At 40.5% G+C, this 19,662-nt stretch overlaps 1 long non-coding RNA gene across 1 annotated transcript; it reads right to left on the reverse strand.

The window, feature by feature from the left end:
• Positions 1-814: 814 nt before the first annotated feature.
• On the reverse strand, positions 815-19,368 carry LOC138750912 (uncharacterized). Its single transcript, XR_011349597.1, has 3 exons — positions 19,232-19,368; positions 7,223-7,363; positions 815-889 (listed from the first exon to the last, which is right to left on the reverse strand). It is a non-coding gene; the product is annotated as an uncharacterized lncRNA (long non-coding RNA).
• Between the last annotated feature and the right edge of the window lie 294 nt (positions 19,369-19,662).

The following is a 19,662-nucleotide window of genomic DNA, read 5'->3' on the forward strand; positions in this document are numbered from 1 at the left end:
TCCAATTAACTTCTTTCTAAAATAATGCATCATTAATTTGATGTTGATTCCAATTTTGAATAACTTTTCATAATTCTCGTTCAGCTCCTTTAAAGTTAGATCCATTATCAGAACATAATTCTTTTACTTGACCACGTCTAGGAATAAAACGCCGAAGAACATTAATAAAAGAGTCTGTATCAAGCAATGACGCTACTTCAATATGAATTGCTCTCATAGTCAAACAAGTGAAAATAACTCCATATCATTTTTCAACACTTCGTCCTCACTTTAATTGCAAAGGACCAAAATAATCAACTTCCACGGATGTAAATGGGAATTCATCAGGTGAAACTCTGTCCTGTGGTAAATCTGCCATTTGTTGTTGTCCAGGTTTTCATTCTCTCTGTTAGTCACAAAGAGATGAAACCTCATGATTTCATTTTTAATATATTTAAGCACTGATGTTCTATCAGTCCAAAACACAGGATCTGCTAACTCCATCTGTAATTCTCTTCTTAACATAGCGTCCATTTTGCTCGCCATAATAGCAGCAGTCAATTCCATTCAAGGTCTGGTGACTGACTTTAATGGAGCCACTCTGGCTTTTCCCATTACAAATCCACCATCTACTCGCACTTGATTATTTCACAGGACTCAGTAACTGATAGGATCAAAACCACCTTCACTTACATCAGAAAAATGGTCTGTTGACGTCAAAACTTCCAAGTATTTGAAGACACTCAATCTAATTTTTCCAATCCTGCGCAATGGATTCTGGATTAGTTTCATCCCATCCAAATTTTCTTCTGCACAAAACTGGTATTTGGCCGCGCTGATCTTTAGGCTGAATTCGGCCAGTCGGGAGAAGAGGGTGTGCAGGTGAGACTTGTGTTGTGCCCAGTCTCTGCTGGCGACAAGAATGTCATACAGATAAATGAACACGAAATTCAAATCCCTGCGCACCGTATCCATGAGGTGCTGGAAGGTCTGGGCGGTGTTCATGAGCCTGAAAGGCATGCATAAAAATTCGAACAAGCCGAAGGGGGTGATGATGGCCGTTTTGGGGATGTCCTCGGGGTGCAATGGCATTTGATTATACACGCACACCAGATCGACCTTGGAGAATACTCTCACACCATGCAGATTGGCCATAAAGTCCTGAATGTGAGGGATGGGGTAACGGTCAGGTACTGTCATGTCATTAAGCCGTCGATAATCTTCGCAGGGGCACCAGCCATCGGAGGCTTTTGGGACCAGGTGGAGCGGAGAGGCCAAAGGACTGTTGGAGCAACGAATGATCCCCAGTTCCTGCAGATGTGAGAACTCCTATTTCGCTATCTGGAGCTTATATGGCGGGTTTAACAGTAATGTACGATAAACTGTATCAGACACTGTGACACCAGGTTCACAGTTGGGAGAATATTTAACGCTGATATACAGTAGACTTTGGCAGATACTGTGACACCAAGTTTTCAGTAGTGAGAAGGTTTAACAGTAATGCATGATAAGCTGTGGTAGATACTGTGATACTAGGTACACAGTTGGAAGAAGGTTTTATGGTGATGTAATATTAACTGTGGCAGATAAAGTGACACCAGGTTCACATTGGGGAGAAGTTTATGGTGATGTACAGAAGACTGACGCAGATATGGTGACACCACATTCACAATGAGGAGAAGGTATATCAGTGATGTACAATAAACTGTGGAATATACTGTGACTCCAAGTTTATAGCGGGGAGAAGGCTGAACTGTGATGTACGATAAATGGTGGCAAAAACAGTGAAAAATGGGTCAACGTGGGGAGAATGTTTATCGGTGATGCACAGTCGACTTGGTAGATACTGTGACACTGTATTCACAGTACTGAGAAGGTTTAACAGAGATGTATGGTAGAATAAGGCAGATTCTGTGACTCCATGTTAACAGTAGTGAGAAGGTTTAAAAATGATGTACAATAAACTGTGGCAGATACAGTAAAACCGGTCTCACAATGGGGAGAAGGTTTAATGGTGATGTGTGGTAAACTTAGGCTGATATTTTAACACCAAGTTAACAGGGGGAGAAGGTTTAACGATGATTAACGGTAGATTGAGGCAGAAGCTGAGAGACAGCATTCACAGTAATGTGAAGGTTTAACAGTGATTTACTATAAACTGTGTCAGATCCTGTGACAAGATGGCGCAGAGGGTAGATGTGTGGTTCCACCCTTCCCCAGTTAGACTATTAAATGTTCGATTTTAAAAGTTGTAAAAGTGATTAAAAATACTATTTATAGACTTTGGAATAGTGGAGGATCGAAATAGCTACTAATGTGAAAAAATTGAAAACTCGGTTCCAGAAGAAATTACTTTACAAAAGTGTTGAAGAATTGTGGCCAAGTTCAAGTTGAAGCAATGGAGTCGTCGACTGGAGTCTCCAAGCCTCAGAGGACTCCTGCCCGGCTAAGTATTTAGTCGGCACCACTTGCGCTATCTCAAGATGACGACAGCTCAGTGATGAGTTCAGCGGTTTTGACTCGTGCACTCATGAACACAGACGTGAGGGTGGGCCAGCTGAGCGAGGACTGGCCCGTGAGCCTGCAGCATTGCCTGGTGGTCAGGGGAGGTACAGTGTAGCATCAGAAGACACACCTGCGCAGTCGGTGGCCCTACCGGGCATGCACAGTGCGTCGGGGGTCCACAAACCTTTGGAGAAGGTGTGGGCTGTGGGGGAGCCTGAGCGACGGTGAACTGACGAGGTCGGCACACTGTTGTCGGGTGTCCAGACCTGCAGCAGCACCGGAAGAGGACCTATTGCTATGGAGGAAGAAGATGCTCAACTTCATTAGAATTTGAAGAACTGGGGACTGCGGCAAAAGAAGGTCAGCCTCAAATGTAGGTGATGGATCCTGGACTGGATTTCTGTGTTTCCAATTCTGGAAGGGATTGCTCAACTCATGGAAGATATGTCAAATATGTCAATGCAGATGATTCATCAGATTTTCGGAAATGAAAACTAAAATGAACACTGTGTGTGAAGAAATAACTTTTATGAAGCAAGATATTAATGTAGTTAAGAGTGATGTTACGAGATGGACACGATCAGTGGATACTGTGCTAGATCATTTTAAAAAGATTGAGGAGGCTTTCTTGAAAGCAAGAGTCAAGTGGAGCGTAATAGAGAAAAAAATGGAAAAGTGGAAGATCCTTTTGTAGATTGGGGGATTCAGAAGAAGGAATTATTGAAGAAGTTTGACTCATTAGAAAACCAAAGTCGTAGAAATAATGTTAAGATAGTAGATCTTCCGGAAGATATGGAAGGTTCGGATCCGGTGAAGGTTTTGAAGAAATGGATCCCAGACGTGTAGGGCAGGTAATTCTTTCAAGAAGGACTGGAATTAAATCGAGCGAATAGAGCGTTAAGGAAGAAACTGTTTCCAGGCCAATTACCACGAGCAGTTTTGATTCGCTGTTTTAAATATCAAGACAGAGAGATGATCCTCCGATTGGTGGTGCAGAAAACATGGCAAAATCAGGCTCCAATTATGGTTCAAAATAATAGGGTTTTTTAAATGCAGATCTGAGTCAAGAAATTATCAGAAGAGTCCGAGAATTTAATTCAGTCGATTAAGTATTGTGGCAAAAGGGATATAAATTTGCTTTTCGTTATTCGGCAGTATTGGAAGATTTTTATGGGAATTTTCAATCTCAGTTTATTGAAAATGACCATGATGCTTTAATATTTGCTAATTCATTGCCAGATGTACGAGGAAATGGGCGAATGTCACCATTGTCACAGAAGGGAAGGGTCAATGGGAATGGAAATGGGAAGATTGGAAAATATGGAAAGAATGGGAAAAAAAGTTGAATTGACGCAAAGTCTTCTCGATGTTGAAGATCCGGAACAATCATTGGGACTGGAATCACTGGGTTGAATGTTTTTGTTTCAGGACTTTGTGAAAGTCTGACTGGGGGTGGGTGACACTGAGTCCTTTAGTCACCCGCCACTTGTGGACTTCACCACACCCAGATTTTTAGGGGGCTACTACTTTTGAGTAGCTTGTTTTGGGATTGATTTTTCTCCTTTTTTTGGAATTTTTAAAATAGGTGGGGATTAGAATACTGTGAGACTTAGAAGGGGTGCATTATTTTATAGTAGGATTCACATTTGTGAGAAGGATTAACAGTGATATACTATGAACTGTGTCTGATACTGTGACACCAGGTTCACAGAGGGTGAAGGTTTAACAGTGATGTAGGGTATGTTGAGGTAGATAATTTGACACCAGGAGTAAAGTGGGGATCAGGTTTAACAGTGATGTACAGTAGACTGAGACAGTTACTGTGACACTGGGTTCACAGAAGTGAGAAAGTTGAAAAGTAATGACCGATAAACTGTGTCAGATACTGTGACACCAGGTTCACATGGGGAGAAGGTTTAACGGTGATGTACGGTATGTTGAGGTAGATAAAGTGACACCAGGTGCACAGTGGGGATAAAGTTCAACGATGATGTACAGTAGACTGAGACAGTTACTGTGATGCTGGGTTCACAGAAGCGAAAATGTTTAACAGTAATCTACGATGAACTGTGTCAGATACTGTGACACCAGGTTCACAGTGGGGAGATGGTTTAACAGTGATGTACGATAAACTGTGTCAGATACAGTGACACCTGGTTCACAGTGGGGAGAAGGTTTAACAGTGATGTACAATAAACTGTGTCAGATATAATGACACCCATTCACAGATGTGTAAAGGTTTAACGATGATGTATGGTAGACTGATAAGAGATACTGAGACAATGGGTTCACAACATTAACAAGGTGTAACAGTATTGTACGATAAACTGTGAGATACTGTGACACCAGGTTCACAATTTGAATAAGATTTAACGGTGATGTAAAATAAACTGTGGCAGATACTGTGACACCAGGTTCACAGTGGGGAGAAGGTTTAACAGTAATGTACGATAAACTGTGTCAGATACTGTGACACCAGGTTCACAGTGGGGAGAAGGTTTAACAGTCATGTACGATAAACTGTGTCAGATACAGTGACACCAGGTTCACAGTGGGGAGAAGGTTTAACAGTAATGTACGATAAACTGTGTCAGATACTGTGACACCAGGTTCACAGTGGGGAGAAGGTTTAACAGTCATGTACGATAAACTGTGTCAGATACAGTGACACCAGGTTCACAGTGGGGAGAAGGTTTAACAGTAATGTACGATAAACTGTGTCAGATACAGTGACACCAGGTTCACAGTGGGGAGAAGGTTTAACAGTAATGTACGATAAACTGTGTCAGATACTGTGACACCAGGTTCACAGTGGGGAGAAGGTTTAACAGTCATGTACGATAAACTGTGTCAGATACAGTGACACCAGGTTCACAGTGGGGAGAAGGTTTAACAGTAATGTACGATAAACTGTGTCAGATACTGTGACACCAGGTTCACATGGGGAGAAGGTTTAACGGTGATGTACGGTATGTTGAGGTAGATAATATGACACCAGGTTCACAGTGGGGAGAAGGTTTAACAGTAATGTACGATAAACTGTGTCAGATACAGTGACACCAGGTTCACAGTGGGGAGAAGGTTTAACAGTAATGTACGATAAACTGTGTCAGATACTGTGACACCAGGTTCACAGTGGGGAGAAGGTTTAACAGTCATGTACGATAAACTGTGTCAGATACAGTGACACCAGGTTCACAGTGGGGAGAAGGTTTAACAGTAATGTACGATAAACTGTGTCAGATACTGTGACACCAGGTTCACATGGGGAGAAGGTTTAACGGTGATGTACGGTATGTTGAGGTAGATAATGTGACACCAGGTTCACAGTGGGGAGAAGGTTTAACAGTCATGTACGATAAACTGTGTCAGATACAGTGACACCAGGTTCACATGGGGAGAAGGTTTAACAGTCATGTACGATAAACTGTGTCAGATACAGTGACACCAGGTTCACAGTGGGGAGAAGGTTTAACAGTAATGTACGATAAACTGTGTCAGATACTGTGACACCAGGTTCACATGGGGAGAAGGTTTAACGGTGATGTACGGTATGTTGAGGTAGATAATGTGACACCAGGTGCACAGTGGGGATAAGGTTCAACGATTATGTATGGGAGACTGAGACAGTTACTGTGACGCTGGATTCACAGCAGTGAAAAGGTTTAACAGTAATCTATGATAAACTGTGTCAGATACAGTGACACCCATTCACAGATGTGTAAAGATTTAACGATGATGTATGGTAGACTGATAAGAGATACTGAGACAATGGGTTCACAACATTAACAAGGTTTAACAGTCATGTACGATAGACTGTGTGAGATACTGCGACACCAGTTTCAGAGTGGGGAGATGTTTTAACGGTAGAGTACAGTAGACTTTGGCATATTCTGTGACGCTGAGTTCAGGGCAGTAAGAAGGCTTAATGGTGATGTGCGTTAAACTGAGGCAGGTACTTTAACACCAGGTTCACAGGAGGAAAAGGTTTAATGTTTATGAACGGTAGACTGAGGCCGAAAATGTGAGATGGATTCCACAGTAGTAAGAAGGTTTAACAGTGATTTACTATAAACTGTGTCAGATACTGTGACACCATGTTCATATTGGGGAGAATGTTTAACAGTGATGTACGGTAAATTGAGATGGATATCGTGACACCGGGTGCACAGTGGGGAGGAGGTTTATCAGTGATGTACGGTAGACTGAGACCAATACTGTGACACCAAGTTCACAGTAGTGAGAAGGTTTAACGGTGATGTACGGTAAATTGAGATATATACCAAGACACCATGTTCATAGTAGGGAGAAGGTTTAACGGTGATGGACGGTAGACTGATGCAGATTCTATTACACCAGGTTCACAGGGGGAAAAAGTTTAACGTTGATGTACGATAGACTGAGGCAGAAACTTTGAGACAGGATTCACATTCGTGAGAAGGTTTAACATTGATGTACGATTAACAGTGTCAGATACTTTGACATCAGGTTCATATTGGGGAGAAGGTTTAACGGTGATGTACGGTAGAGGGAGGCAGATACTGTGACACCAAGCTCATTGTATTGTTCATTTATCTTAATTACAACATCTAATTTATATCTCCGTTTTTTTGTGACAACTTCCAAACATTCCATAAAACTTCTATTCTTATCAGATTTTGTTCATTTTAATACGTCACCACTAAAAGCCCAAATCGTTTGGTCTCTTAAGTACATTGCACAAAATTAAATTCTTAACCTAGGTTTGGTTCAACGGCACTTCAGTCTCCTTCATTATTTTTTCAGACCCTCATTTTGTGCTTTATGCTTTGCCCAGCCGATTCACCAAATGGGCATCCAACTCTGTCTTCTCAACTTTACCCAACGTCTCCTCTGTAAACTTAAGCAAACCAAGAAGACTAAAGTTAAAATTTTCACGTTGGCATTTTCAAACACAAAAATGACACTGTGAATTGCAATTTCACATCAAAATCCCACTTGCTAAACTTGCAAGCAACTGAATCGCATCCTACAGCTGGAAAATTGCAAGAGAACTGCTTGGTTAAAGCAAAGATTCCACCCAGTCACCCCATTAAAGGCCTCCAAGTTAACAACAGATAGCAACCTGAAAGTTAAATACAAAGATATGTATCAGGAATATTAACGGGCTTTAAAAAAAAACATTTCCACTATTGAAAGAAAACTCCTCAGGGAACATCAGGCTCTTGTTGAACATTTCCTGTTGTATTCCTCAAAATGGTTTGAATCTTGATTTCAAGCAGAGTCATTTGGTGAGATTGTTGGTCCAGAACAAACCCTGCCCACACACTCCCTTAAATACCTGCAAAGTCGTGGCTCAGCTCTGCTCTATGCTAAAGCTATCAGAGCTTTTCTGAAGAGATAACGGACTTCAGATGCTGGTACGTTGAGTCACCAAAACACCAATGATTCCCTGAACAACACACCTCTATCTGAAAACCAACAAGAACCTTCCCGAGTGGTAAATATCAACAAGACATAATATCATGTAACCGTTGTGTTTGTGTCGTTGGAGAATTCTCTTTCCATTCAATCAGAATTAGAGTTTTTGGTGCCGTATTTGAGAAAAGATGTGTTGGTGTTGGAGAAGGTCAGAGATGATTTACTGGAATGATATCAGGAATGAAAGGGTTAGTGTATGAGGAACAATTGTCGACTCTTCGACTGTACTAGTTGGAGTACAGAAGGATAAGGGGGACCTCAGAGGCATTTCAAATGCTGGAAGGCTTGGACAGAGTACATATGGCAAAGATGTTTCCCATGGTAGGGGATTCTAGGACAGGAGAGCATAATTTCAGGATAAAAGGGTGTCAATTTAAAACAAATGTGGAAAAATTGATTTTGTCAGTGGGTCATTGGGTGTATTTAGGGCAGAGATTAACAGGTATTTGATACATCAAGAAATTAAGGGTAATGGGGAGAGAGCTGGGGAGTGGGGGTGAGTGGAAGAATGGTGGAGCAGACTCGATGGGCCTACTTCTGCTCCTATATCTTGTGATCTATATCCTGCTGGAGACCTAGACAACCCTCCTCATGTATTCCATTCTTAGAAAACATTCTGCATCATGGTTTTATGTCACATGAACCCATTTCCAATTGAATCCCATGTTACAAGTGACCCAATGCAAATTCTGCATTGAGAGGACTGAAGCTTCCTCATTTTAAAAATTGTTATGGAGCAGCTCAAATGAGAATTATTGCTTCCTTTTTTGAAAGGGTTAAAATAGAATCAAATAAAATAGGAGAGTACATAAAAAACAAAGAATTTGAAATTGATTTGGAGGATGCACAAAAAAGATTTGTTAAGATAGCTCTTGCCGTAGCAAAAAAATGTATTATGTCAACCTGGAAATTGGAAGATAATTTGAAAATACAACAATGGTATATAGAAATGAATAAATGTATTCCATTAGAAAAAATAACATATAGTTTAAGAAATAATATTGAAATATTTGAACAATATGGGAGCCTTACATTAAATACAATAGCGAAAACCTAGTGGGGACAATCATTACCTAAGTTAACGGAAGGAAAAGGAAATGAAAAGAATGGACTCAGTAGAATTTCTGGTGTATTTTTCTTGAATGACAACATTGTCTGACTGGTTTAATGTATCCTAGATTGTATACCTTAAATGGATGGGAGGGGGGAGGTAGGGAGGGTGGGATGGGAGGAGGGAGGAACAAATGGCACTGTATATGTGTGAACAGGAAAAAGTGTGTGTCATGGTTAATGTGATTTATGGTGTGAAAAATAAAAAACTAAAAAAAATAAAATAAAATAAAATAGGAGAGTGAAAAGCACAAAAATTTATGTACAAGTGGGAATCAAAATTAATGGTTGGTGATAAAGATACACAATTGTTGAAACAGAATGGCTTTGATTCAAAATCCTCATATATTTTTTCAAAGGATCATCAATTTCTGGATAGCGGGTTTCGTAAGGGGATTATAAATGTTGAAGATTGTTATGAAAGGGGTCAATTAATGTTATTTGAACAACTGAGAAATAAATAACGTATAACTCATCGCAATTTTTTTTTTGCTATTTCCAACTAAGAGCATATTTGAAGGATAAGTTAGGACCAACCATGTTGTACTGAAATAGAAATTCCTTATAAGAGGAATTGTTAAAAAAATTATTTGATGATGTCCTCTTTATTACAAGTAGGAACTTTTAAATGAGAAGTTCATAAGTTGAGACAAAGGTGGGAAATGGATCTGAATATTGTAATTGATTGGCAAATATGGGGAGATCCATATAAGGCTCTCAATGCAAGATATAAATTAGTTCAGTATAATTGTTTTTACATCAGTCATGTAGCAGATGTCAGCAAGGATTTTATCTGAATCCTGCACCTGGAGTCAGGTGACTCAGGCTGTTGGATGTGAAAACCTCCTCAGGAAGCTGATATGGCAATAGAGATCAAATGATCCAGGGGAGTTGTATTAATTCACTTCAACGCAGCATTTTGGATCTATTGACCAGAGTTCCACACTGCAGCAGTGAAGAAGGAATTCACAACTAGTTTATTTTCTACATTTACTTCTTACACCAGTGAAATTGAATAGAATAAAATCAGAATTATCAGATCAATGTTTTAGGTGTGGTTAAGATGTCACAACTTTCTTGCATTCATCTTATCTTTGTCCTAATGCAAGATGTTTTTGGGGAGAATTACAATATTTATGGAACAAGTTATAGGACATGTTTTTCCACAGAATCTGACCTTATTTTTCATATGAAATATTGAAGGAACAAGGCCCAAATTAAATCTATTAATATATCAATTGAAATTTGTTAAATTAACGTTAGCGGTGATGAGGACATGTATTGCACTTACTTGGAAATCAGATATATATATATTTTTAGGGATGCCAAGATGACATGCAAAAATTCAACGATGTATTCCTTTGGAAAAAATTACATATAGCTTGAGAAACATCTACTCTTTACTTTTGCAAATTTGGCACCTGAATATACAAATATCAGGCTTCAATTTGTAATAATGCCCCTTCCATCCCTCTAGACATGTGAGATTCTCCTCTTAGTTAATTTTTTAAAATTTAGATTTGTTAGGTTTCCTCGCCACCGTGAATTCTGCGGAAGCGGTCGACTAGTGCAGGGCACCAGAAAACAGAAAGACCACACTCCACCAACATCTCAGAAGCAGAGGATTCAATCCACGGGTCAGTGACCAAGGAAGCCGACCAGTGAGGGGATCTGCAGCTGAAACACCCACATAGGTGGCAGGCTGTTGGTGACTTTAGGAGAGAAACCCACGCACGCTGCAGGCTTCTGGACAAAGCAGTCAAGGAACCCACACCAGGCTGTGGATTGCTAGAGACTGGGTCAAAACTGGCTAAAAGGGTGTCAGGTATCAGACCTGGGATACGAGTGAGTGCTAAATGGTTCCTAATTATGTCAGAGGTTCAAAACTGGAGCTCACATTGCCAATGACTTGGATTGGTCTGTGAGCATTGAAAGAGAATCCACAGACCCTCAGTGACTTAGCCCAGGGTTTGGGGTGGTGGGGGTGGGGGGGAGCACTCAGTCTTTCTCTGACTGCAAGAGGCATTTCAGGCAATATCTGCCAGAGTGGGGAGAGTCTGTTTGTCTTACAGCAGAAAAAAAACAATTTTGTGTGATATGACACTTTTTAATTACATGACAGTAAATTGTCTCCTGAAATAGAGATAGAGGTTCAAGTTTCAAACTATTACAAACTCCACTCAACAGATTATACCTCTTCCCACTTTTTTTTCGCAAGGACACCATTGATTTGATCACAACTCCTCTGCTGCATCTGTCCTGTGACAGATTATTTATTTTACATTGTACATAGACATGTTTTTGAAAGAGATGGATTATAGGAGTTGTGTAGGTTACAAACAAACATATACACTTCACAAACAGCTCTTATTTAAAATGCAAGAGCTTTGCTGAGAGTGAGTCATTCAGGCGCCGAGAGCCTTTGCAAAGACGAAACAAGGAGACTGTTTTGCTAAAGAATTTCAAAAGCAGGTGTAAATGGATTATTGTTTTTAAAGCAACAGATGAATGGACTCAGAAGTTTGGGTCTGGTGGAGTAATCTGGCTGGTTCCAGTTTGCTTTTCTAAGAAGGTCATGTGGTTTTGCAAGCAGAGAGGAGAGACCAAATAGGCTTTTTCTAACACAGAGAGAGAGAGAGAGAGAGAGAGAGAGAGAGAGAGAGAGAGAGAGAGAGAGAGAGAGAGAGAGAGAGAGAGAGAGAGAGAGAGAGAGGGCAAGCTGGCATCTTGTTTTGAAGACGAGTTGCGAGTTCTCAGTTCAGCCTGTTGAAGAACTTTGTTGTCCATACAAGAGGAAATGGCTTGCGAGAAATTATGTTTTACCTGAAATAAGGGAAACAAAAGGAAATCAATGGTGACCTGCAGAAGAGGTTATCATTTGGAAAACCCTGATGGGTCAAGTTTCTTTGGCAAGACCCCAAGGTGGCTGATCAGAGGGAATCAGTTTATGTGTGTCCAATGAGCAGGAAATCCCTCTCTGAAACCAACAAGAATCTTCCTGGAGGGTAAACATTTACTTTTAATCACCAGAGCTTATCATTCATATTCAAATTCATAAATGTTGAATTCTATGCACAGTATAAGAATTGATAGACACCGGTGAACTTGGAGTTGTGTCAAAGAACTTTATGCACATTAAATACACCAGCACTTTGAATTAGAAGGGGGTAATGGAAGGCTGTTAATAGTGATGTTAAAGTTTGATCCTGTTTTTTTTTAAAGAAAATTTAAAACAATGTTTGTTTAAGAATGAATGGTGTTATTGTTTAAAATCTGCCTGTGATGGAAAGTATTCTTGGACTGAATAGACATCTGGGCCAAATGGCTATTTAAGGACAATCTGTACATGATTGTACATCCTAAAGTACAATGACTACTTCTATCCACTAAAGATTGTTAAAGAGCAAGAATAGACAATACAATCACATAAAATTCCCATCCATACAGCACACGTATTAATACACAGAACGATCACACCTCCTTATCGGTCAGGAAGGGCCTACACTTCCCAAGGAGCCTGAGAAAGTCAAGGCTAATGGCTCTCATCCTGAGATTTTACAGGAGCGCAGTTGAGTCTCGACCTTTGGATGGTCTAGTTGCTGTATAGCATCAGACAGGAATGATGCAGAGTAGTGAGGATCACTGGGGTCTCCCTTTTTCTGTAGATGACATTTACTGGGAGTGTTGTTCAAATTGGGCTCAAGGAATAGTACAAAGGCCATTTTGATCTAGTGAACAGCATCTTTAACCACGTCCATCATCAAAATCAGGACTTACATGCTGGGGAATAGCATCTTCCCACAGGCTGTGAGATGGATGAAAAGAATCCTGTAAGTGTGATCATCCTCCCAAATATTTATATATGTAGCGTCTACTTCGATAGAGCTACTAAAGCAACACACACACACACACACACACACACACACACACACACACACACACACACACACACACACACACACACACATATACACACACACACACACACACATACCAGGTTAGTCAACAGAAGATTGCTTTATTCATTATTTACAAGCTTCTTCTATTTACAGCGTGTCCCGGGCTCCATGGGTCAAGGTGTGACATCATTTGTGAGTTTGCTGCAGATCCACGGGACCACAGGTTTAAATTAAGCCCTGTGAGTGTCCTGTACCTTCCGGCAGGGGAAATCACAGATCAACGTGCCATTCTTCGACACGCAGGACCACGTCCATGCGGTCAATTAAATGGATGAGTTTCCATCTGTCTGCCTAATGATTTTATGTGCCCGCCAAAGAACCTTGCCCTCTCGGCCCGCTACACAGCTGATACACGCCCCCCCAGAACCGTCGCCAGAAAGTAAAACACCAGCTGCATGCAGCTTAGATGGACACCCTCATCGTCTGGGCTGGGGGCACTGAATGGGTGAAGCGGGATCCACATGGGCAGGCTTTTGTCTGTTCCAACTAAACAGCTGTGAATGTCCCCCAATGTGCAAAGTATACTCAAACCCATCCTTCTTCACCATGCGGAAAAGGCCCACATGCGGTCGTTGTAACAGCACTCCTGGGTCCTGTCTGCGCACAAATATAAAATCAGTGTCCAGGAGTGGTGGGACACATTCTGTTAAGGGGATCCAAGCCAATGGGTAGGAAAAGCTTTGCTGATTACGATACCATGTCGAAGCTGTGGAAGGATGTTCAGATCATAGTTGGTTGTGAAATGAATGTCCTATGAAACTGTAAGGACTGTACCATAAACCATCTCTGCTTTACTTTGGAGCTGTGCGCACTCCCAAAAGAACGCATGGTAACTCATCAATCTAATTGAGGATGGAGCAGAGACAACGCTGGTGGAAGCATTCTAGGAGATAAAACACAGTTACATAATTCCAAGAAAGTGGTGTCACATGACGGCAAGGTTCTAAAGACAGCTTTTGTCATCTTGGCCTTCATTAATTAACATACTGAAAATAGGATTTGAGAAGTTATGGTGAGGTTGTATCAGATGTTGGTGAGCCCACATTTGGAGTATTGTGTGCAGTTCTGGTCGCCTAGCTACAGGAAGGGTATTAGTAAGATTGAAAGAGTGCAGAGAAGATTTACTAGGAAGCTGCCAGGTCTTCAGGAGTTGAGCTACAGGGAAAGGTTGAACAGGTTGGGACTTTATTCCTTGGAGTGTTGAAAAATGAGTAAGAGATTGCTTAAAGTGGCATATGAATGGGAAAAAAGGCTGAGAAAGACTGCAGTCGACCCAATTGTGAAGGAAAATTTTGCTTGAGAAAAATTGTCATTTGCCCATTTCCTCTGGAGTTATGAAACCACTCACAGAACAAGTCAATGACGTACGATTAAAACAGAGGTTTTCAAACTTTTTCTTTCCAATCTTAAGTAATCCCTTACTAATAGAGCACTTCTGACACAAGGATTAAGTGGAAAATGATCCGGGGGGTGGGGGTGGGGGTGTGGAGGAGGAGTTTGAAAATCACTGCTCCAGATGAAAAGGTTTCTCCATCTCCTTTTTAGGCAGACATCCTTTTATTCTGAGGTTGTGCCAGCTGGTCATAAACTCTCCCAGTACTGGCAAAATCCTCTCTATCCAGCCCTTTCACTATTCATCAGATTTCAATGAGGTCCTGCCTCATCCTTCTAAACTCGGGCGAGTCCAGGCCCAGAACCATCAAATGCTCCTCAAACATTATTCCTCTCATCCCCAGGATCATTCTTGTAAACCACCTCTGGGCCATCACATCCTCTCTTAGAAATGGGGCCTAAAATTGCTTACAACACTAACAAGATCAGGACAACCAGAAGGTGGTAATGTGAGGGGAAGCCAGCTGCAGGACTGCCTCGAGTCCCTGGATTGGATGGGGTTCAAGGATTCAGCTGAGGGGAGGTGGAGGGGGGGGGGGGGTCGTGGAAAGATGGCATCGGAAAATGACGTGAGAAGACACCTCTCCCTGACTGAACTGTTCAATACTCGAACTGTAGTGACTTTTTTGACTTTATCAATGTTTTGAACAGTAATTTACTACAGTAGGATTCTGGAAATGAAGAAAGGAAAAAAGCAGTGTTGGGCATGACCAGTTGGCCCAATAATCACAGAGACAAAGACTGAGGTGAACGATAGGCTTTATTACACACAAGACTGGAGGCCCGCGCCCAAGCTAGGTAACTGAAGGGATGGAAGAGGTGGCTCAACCTTTATGGCCCAGGTTCAAGTGAGGGAAGTGAAGGCCAGGGTCACAGGGGAGGAGTCCAGGGAGGTGTCTCGGAGAGGATGTCATCAGGAGGGTGGGCCAGCCCATGCCTGTACTGGTCAGTTCATACAATACCATTTCATTACCAGCAACTTAGAAAAAACCTAGGTTTTCAACCTGTGAAAAGTGCAGAAGAAGCAAGGCCGACCTTCCAGAAGGAACCTCAGGAGCAGTTATAGATAGATCCAAATCCTCAACGTGGAACTCAAGAGAAGATGGAAGAAACGTCCGCATTCTCTGCGCCTCCAGGGATGCAAGATGTCACCAAGGTCTTTGGTCTGGCGGCGGGCCAGGAGAACCGCGAGCATGGAATCCGACCCAAGCCTGGCTTGACTAAGGAGAGCGGGGTGTGGGTGCCCGAATGTGAGCGCGAGTTCGCAGGAAGGCGAATGACTGTATGCAGCGGCCCATCTGGAGATGCTCCTCTGGTGCTACTGAGCTTCTCAGCATGGATGGATGTTCTCACACGCAGGAAATCTATAATAGGGCTGCCAGGTATGAGGTGGAGGAGGACAACTCAGAAATTCGAGAAGAAGAGCAAGAATGACTATTTGCTGCAGTTGGACTCACTGAAGGAAGCCCTTAAGCTTAAAGAACATCTCCTTCTCCAATGAAAGCTGTTGTTTAACCACAGACACCTTCCCCAGTCTTCAAGGCCCCTGTAACAGGGATGGAAGTCAACTTCATGTCTACAGAACTGATCCAACCAAATGAAAAGATGATGTCTTCTATGACCTAAAATTTTGAAACTTTAAATGATCAATTTGCTGGTATGAAGGAAATAATGGCTGGTATGTGTGAAGAAATTACATTTATTCAAGTTGATATTAATAAGAGTTTAACAGCAGTGGACACTGGACAAGATCAATTTAAGAAGATAGAAGATGTTTTTATTGACTCTAAGGACAGTGAGGACCATTATGCAGAGAGGATGGATCATTATTGAGGATTTGTTTACAGGCTGGGATGTCCAGAAGAGAGATTTGTTAAAAAACATTGATTCGTTAGAAAATCAAAGTTGTCGTAATAATATTAAGATAGTTGGTCTGCCGGAAGATATTGATGGTTCAGATCCTGTAAATTTATTTCTGGAAATGGATTCCAGAGATGTTGGGAGTCGAGTCTTTTTAGATTGGCCTTATAGGGCGTTAAGGAGAAAACTTTTTCCGGGTCAAATGCCAAGAGCGGTTCTTTTAAGATGCTTGTGATATCAGGATAGAGAAATTATATTGCGGCTTGCAGTTCAGAAAGCTCGCCTTGATCAAACCCCAATGATGGTTCAAGGAAATAGGGTTTTATTTTATGCTGATTTAAGTCAGGAGATTATTAAGTGACAGAAAGAGTTTAATCTGCTCAAAGCAGTGCTGTGGAAGAAAGGGTATAAGTTTACTTTTCGACATCTTACGATATTTAAGGTGAATTATGGACTAGATCAGTCTCAATGTTTTGAGAGTCCTTATGGTGCATTATCTTTTGCAAATTCCTTCCCAGATTTTAAGGAATTGATAGGGAAAATGCCCGAGATTAAAATTGAGAAGGGAACAGGGAAAAGAATTGGAATCAGAATTGGTGAGTGATGTTGAAGTTGAAGCTCAAGCTCAATGTGGGTGTTATCACTGGGATGACTGATGGGTTTTAATGTTCAGTTGGGGGGTGGTGGTTGACTATACTACTTCTAAAGTCATCTGTCAAATGTGGTATTAACTGCAGCTGGACCACAGAGGGGGGTCCTCGGCTCTTAGGTTTTTACATTTTTTACAGAGGTTTCTTATTGTTTGAAAGGGGGGTTTGGGTGTTATAAAATATGTAATTGCTGTGTGAAGTGTCAATCTCAAGAGGAAATTAAGTTATGGCTCATTTAAATTTTGTGACCTTCAATGTTAAAGGACTTAATAATCTGATGAAAAGGAAAGGGAATATTGGCATATATAAAGAAAATGAAGGTTGATGTTGCCTTTTTGCAAGAAACCCATTTGTCTGAGAAAGAACATATGAAATTGATGATAGATTGTGTAGGACATGTTTTTGCATCTGCATTTAATTTGAAAGCTAGAGGTGAGTTGCAACTTTGGTTCATAAGAAGATACCGTTTCAGTTGGAATCATTCTCTGCCACATCGGGTCGAGAGCTGTCGGTGAATTGTAAAATTTTTGCTGAAGCATGGACTTTGATGAATGTTTATCCACCCAATGAAAATAATGAAGATATTATTTCTGAAACTTTTTTGAATCTGGGTCAAGCTAATGAAAATATTTTGGTTGGTGGGGATTTTAATTATGTGTTGGATAAATTTCCAAAAACTGTACAAAGAACCAAAATGGCAAAATGGATTTTAGACTCAATGAAAGATTTGAATTTGGTGGAAATGTGGAGGATGTTAATTCTGACAGAAAAAGACTTTTCTTTTTATTCACCCAGACATGATCCTTTTTTGAGTATCGACTTTTGCTTCACATCAGCACAATTACAGGGTAGATTTATACATGCAGAGTATAAGAGTAGGATTTTATCGGATCATTCCTCATTGTTAAGTAGAAGTACACAGTGCTTTTTCGAGACATCTAAAATCCGGAAAGCTCCCAACATCAGCAATTGGGGAGAGAGATGGCAGCGCGAGTCAGGCAGGTGAGATGTGGGGTGGGGGGGGGAATGGCAGTGTGACTGGAAGGGAGTAGGGGTGGATACAGCAGCATAATTTGTGTGGGCTTAAATCTGGCTTTCCGAAATCCAGAAAAATCTGAAATTTGGAACACAGTGACCCACCCCCAAGGGTTCTGGATAAAGGATTGTGCACCTGCACATGTTCTGGTTTGCATAATGTAGAGACCCCTTATCGGTGAAGATTTAATGGGATGTTATTGAAGCAACCAAAGTTTCTAAGTTATATCAAAGTCCATATTCAGTCTTATTTGCCAATTAATACATATTCAGTACAAAGTAAATTTGTTTTGTGGGATGCTTGAAAAGCTTATTTAAGAGGTCTGATAATCAATTATTCTGCAAGAATTAAGACACAGCATTTGGCAGAGAGGCAAAATTTGGAGAAGGAAATAACAATGTTAGAAAAGAAATTCCAATGAAATTCGACTGTGGATAAAAGACTTTTTTGATTCAGTTGAAACTGTTATAATATAATGCAAACATATTAATATGAAAAATTAATACAATGATCCAAATAGCATTACTATGAGTAAGGAGAAAGAGTGCATAAGGTTTTAGCTCAGCAATTAAAGACTGAACAGGCATCAGGGACAATAAATGCGATAAGAAATAATTCAGGAATCACTTTTAAACCTCAGGAAATGAATGATGAATTTCACTCATTTTACCAGAATTTATATTCTTTTGAAGTAAGTCAGGATGAGGAACGTGTTAAGTCTTTTTTAGGTCGTTTGGACTTATCGGTTTTGGACGATAAAGATAGGGCAGAAATTCCTTTCAGTGATTTAGAAATTGAAGAAGCTATATTGAATATCACCTGGAGAAGATGGGTTTACAGGAGGGTTTTAGAAAGAATTTTATGAAGTCTTGTCTCCTGTTTTGATGGATGTTCTTAAACAAGCTACAGAAGAGCAAAACCATTTCCAGAAACCTTTTCTAGACCTAGACTTAGTTATTGCAAAAAAGAAAGAGCCCCAATGAAAGTTGCCTCATATCGACCAATATCTTTATAAGATGTAGTTTATAAGATAGTAGCTAAGGTATTGGCCAATAGACTTGCGAAGTATTTATCATGTTTAATACATGTTTATCAAGCAGGTTTTATTAAGAATAGATTTTCTTCTGAAAATATTGTTCGACTGTGACGTTGATTAATGGATCAAGATATTGTTTGAATCAATCAATGATAGCGGCATTAGATGCGGGAAAAGCCTTTGATCGAGTTGAAAGGTACTTTTTATTTAAATACTTGAAAGATTTAGTTTGGACCTTTTTTACCTGGTTGGGTTAAAGACTTGTATAAAATTCCCTTGGCGAGGATGGTGATGAATGGACAAATTTCAGATACGTTTAATTTAACACGCTCCACAAGGCAAGGTTGTCCTTTGTCACCATTGGTGATAGAACCGCTGGCCCAAGCTATAAGACAAAATGATAAAATTAGTGGGATTAAAATAAATGAAAAGAATATAAAATTCATTTGTTTGCAGATGACGTACTAGTATATTTAACAAATCCTCAGTAATTGTTATGACATCTGCAAACCTGTTTGGATCAATATGGAGAAATGTCTGGTTATCAGGTTAATCGGGATAAGAGGAACATATTACCAATTACACAGGAAGATTATACTGCTTGTAAACAGATCACACAGCTTAGATGGACGAAGAATATTAAATATTTAGAGGTCATGGTTGATGCGGATTATC

Source organism: Narcine bancroftii, unplaced genomic scaffold, assembly GCF_036971445.1.
Source record: "Narcine bancroftii isolate sNarBan1 unplaced genomic scaffold, sNarBan1.hap1 Scaffold_303, whole genome shotgun sequence".
NCBI classification, from domain to species: Eukaryota; Metazoa; Chordata; class Chondrichthyes; order Torpediniformes; family Narcinidae; genus Narcine; species Narcine bancroftii.